Source organism: Alligator sinensis, unplaced genomic scaffold (genome assembly GCF_000455745.1).
Source record: "Alligator sinensis unplaced genomic scaffold, ASM45574v1 scaffold1119_1, whole genome shotgun sequence".
Taxonomy (NCBI): domain Eukaryota; kingdom Metazoa; phylum Chordata; order Crocodylia; family Alligatoridae; genus Alligator; species Alligator sinensis.
The window spans coordinates 690862-694600 of NW_005842777.1; the positions used below are offsets into that span (position 1 = coordinate 690862).

Consider the following 3739-nt stretch of genomic DNA (forward strand, 5'->3'; position numbering starts at 1 on the left):
TGCTTATGTCTTGCTCATCTTTGAAGAAGCAGGCTCAGACTCCAACAGATTCAGTCCAGCACAACTTAAGCTTCTCTTTTCCCCTAAGAAGAGTAGTTACTACTATATTCAATATAATCTAAAAGACTGTCAAACCAGAGGCGGGAAGAGTTCCTTTAAAAAAAGCACCTGTCTCTGAAGATCAAGGAGACTTCCTGGGTTACTGAGTCCAGTTCCCTGCTTTTGCAGGCAATAATTCTATTAAAAAGCTACTTTAAACCCTCAGATCAACTACAGGGTACAATATGTGCAACGCTAAGAATACCCTATAACCTATTGTAAGTAAAAGCAGAGGAGACTAGGGTTCTCCCCAGACCTTGTCACAAAGATATAAAAGTGATTAGTTAATGTAGGCTGAGAGGATCCTTGGAATCAAGCTCTAAGCTACAGAAGACACACCACACACATATATGCATAGAGATGCATGAACACACTCTGTCCCAATCTGACCTAAGGGAAAAACTGCTTTCTGGGTCTAAATTAGGAGATCAATATGCATCTGAGCAAAAGAATAAAACTCTGTGGCTTTTTTTAAATAACAACAGAAGCATCAGTGCACCTGACTCAAACCCACACCTCAGCTGTAGCCAACATTCCAGTGTTCAGATAAATGCAAGGAAAACAAAAATGAAGCCAAGAGCATTTACAAGGGGAAAGGGGGGTGAGAACTTTCCTGGCTGAACTGGCAATTAGCAAAACCTATGAAATGCACCTGCCACTGCAAAAAGAGGCATTTCAACATGGGCACTGCAAACACAAGTCACACCAACTGATTGAGTCACAACTCCCTATCCTATTATGTCAACCATCCATAAAGTTTTCCAGCTCAATCTTGAAGGGATTCAAGTACTTTCCCCCCAATCATCACTGCCTGCTTACAGATGTAAAAAACAAAAAGACCCCCCAAAACAGCACTTCAAATTCACAGCGCCCCTGCACCGAGCACAGCACATGCTCAGAAGAGGCACTGCATTAGTTTGCCCCAGATTGCCCAATGTCTGTATAAACTGGGCACTTTGGTGGGTTTTTTCTGGTGCTTTTATCTACTAGCTGATTGAATCCTTCTAGCTGTTAGATAAAAGTGCCGAAAAGCCCTGCTGAAGTGCACAATCCATACAGGTGCTACAGAGCCAGATTGAACTAACACACTGCTTCTTCCCATAAAGCACTGGGTTTTTATTCACGTCTCAGCAGCCACTTTGCTTGGAAAGCTGTTTCTAAACATGACTTAAGTCATTTCTCTGCTTGTTTGTTTTAATGACAAAGGATAAATATATTCTTTATTCTCTCTCTCCCCCCCCTCCCATCCATACCTTAACATTCATCCTTCTCATCTACTGAGAAACAAGGTCTTCAGACAAGATTTACATGGCAGAGAGAGAGAATTTAAAGACCAGCTTACAAGTATGCCTCTGTTGTGATACTCTACACACTTCTAGGGACACTGCATCAATTTTCTCCCTTGAAAAATTATTCTATTGCTTAAATCACCTTTGCTATTAGAAAGTGTTTCCCCACCTCTTAAAAAACAAATCCCTTTTCTGTAGCCTAAGGCGTTCCATTCATTCTTATAAGCACCTACTCTACTGTTCATCTGCTGCTGCCATGCGCATGATAACATATTTCATTTCGTTTTCAGGTGTTCCTCCCTAGTAAATAACCCAGGTATGCTCCTGCTTTTCAGTTTCATGAAAACAGAATTGACCTGATTGTTTTCAGTTTCACTGCTGCCCACTCAGAAAACCAGGACACTGGAAGACTGCAAGGCAACTGTCAAGATTTTGGTCACTTTTCCTCTGCTGAAGCTTGTGAGCACTGCCTTTACTCAGAGCAAAGGCAGTGGGGTTGTGGCTCACTGGCAGGCAGAAAGAAAGCACTGCATCTGTGTAATACTGGCTTGTTTGGAAGGAAAATTTAGGCTTTAGGTTTTAAGGAGCCATGTGAGGACCCCTTAGCCAGCTCTGAACTCAGCTGGAAGAGTCCCGCACGCCCCCTTTGGGTAGAAACTTTCCGACAGCTGCCCAGAGCTTCTGCAAAGCACAGACTTTTTCTTAAACAGGGATGGCCAACCTGCAGCACATGTGCCACAAGCAGCCATACGCCACATGGGTCACAGCAGGAGCACCCCCAAACTGTACTGCACAAATAAGTAATTCCCACCTTGCTACACCATGTGTGTGGGCAGCTCTCCCATGGATTGTGCACCCCGCTGCGGGCTCCCTGCTGCACTGACTGCCAGCTGCACCGCCTGCCCCCTGGGATGTGCAGGCTGCAAAAGCCAGAGGGTGAGAGGAAGCCCAGAGCCAGGAGCTGTGCAGGGAACGGTGACGGGGTGGGAGCCTGGGGGGGCTGCAGCTTAACCCATCACCAGCTTCATGGTTTAAAATAACAAAGGAAGTTTCTCACAATAAATCAGCGGGGGCCAATGGCTCTGCCAGGCAGGCCTCAAATTAGCTCTGTGGTCTCCCCAAGCACCACTCCCCTCCCCCCATCTGACCTACTGCTCTGCTTTCTGCTCCCTGCCCAACCTGTCGCACGCCACTTGGGCGGCGCAGGTCGGCCATCCCCACACGAAGCCAGGCCGCCCCACTTCACCCAGCAGCTCACGCTCCGCGGAAGCGACCGGCAACCGCAGACCCTCGCGCTCCAGGGAGGAGAGCAGGAGTTTCCCGGGGGAGTCCAGAGCCGCCAAGGGCTCCGCGCGACACGTTCGAGGCGGCGCTGAACTTCGAGGGGACGCTCCCACCCTAAGGCACAGCGGCGCTCACCGCTCCAGACGCGAGGCCCCTCAGATGACGATGACGACAACGAAGCCTCTCAGCTTTGCCTCTTTTGTGCCTGCGAAAAAAATAACAGAGCTGCTTTTCTGCCTCGGGTGCCAGAGTCCTGTGGGACACCCGCCCTGGCAGCCCCGTCTGCACCACTGAGGGGGAGCCCAACGCACCCCGGGGTGCCACGAAGGCCCTCAACTGTTGCCTGCGGGGCCTGGCCGGGGGGCAGTGGCGGGGGCTGGGGAAGGGGCTACGACCCTCGCTTCCCTCCCCTCCCCCAGCACCCACCTGCGGGGCCCTCCGCGGGCGCGGGCAGCCCCCGCCTCGTCCGCTCACGTGACACCGCTCACGTGACGGGAGGCCTGGCCAGGCCCGGCCGCGGAGGCCGCTGCGAGCGGTGAGTGCGAGGCGGGTGACGGTTGGAGGCGGTTGGGGGACAGGGCACGGCGGTTGGTGGGGGCTAAACCGGGGCGGGCGAGGAAAAGTTTTGGCCCCAAATTGGGCTGCCCCAGGACGAGCCGCTCTGGGGGTCGCTGCCCCCCGGGGGGGACCGGGGATGTGGCGGGGGGGGGGAGGCATACTGCTGAGACACGCGTGTGTGTGAAGCGCCTCCCGGAACAGGCTGTCGCCGGAAAAGGCGCGTGTCCTAGGCCTCTGGGCCCTTTCACGGGGCCGGGCAGCGGGGCTTGTGAATTGGGACCTGCCCGTGCAAACTGGAGCAAGCGTCGTCTGTGCCAACTGTGAACTCGGAAGAAACATTTTAGGAACTGACTGAAAATACAACCCTGGATGGAGTGAGACCGGCGGTGGGCAAAACGCAGGCTGGATGTGGAGGGACTTTGGTGCCGGCTGGCCCCGGGGCTGTCGGGCCTGTGGCGCGTGTCCTGCCACCCCGGGGCGTGCAGTGTGGCTGGCGTGGCTCCTTCCGG

The 3739-nt window shown here is 52.9% G+C and overlaps 2 protein-coding genes across 2 annotated transcripts in view; one reads left to right on the forward strand and one right to left on the reverse strand.

Annotated features, from left to right (window-relative positions):
- NSMCE2 (NSE2 (MMS21) homolog, SMC5-SMC6 complex SUMO ligase) overlaps positions 1–3108 on the reverse strand; it is a 219377-nt gene extending 216269 nt beyond the window's left edge. Inside the window, exons 1-2 of the mRNA XM_006034852.3 lie at positions 2984–3108; positions 2808–2877 (exon numbers count right to left, since the gene is read on the reverse strand). The gene's annotated coding sequence lies outside the window, so the exon portion shown is untranslated. The remainder of the gene's footprint in view (positions 1–2807; positions 2878–2983) is intronic.
- Positions 3109–3155: 47 nt separating this feature from the next.
- Positions 3156–3739, forward strand: part of WASHC5 (WASH complex subunit 5) — a 47609-nt gene continuing 47025 nt past the window's right edge. Inside the window, exon 1 of the mRNA XM_014525279.2 lies at positions 3156–3207. The gene's annotated coding sequence lies outside the window, so the exon portion shown is untranslated. The remainder of the gene's footprint in view (positions 3208–3739) is intronic.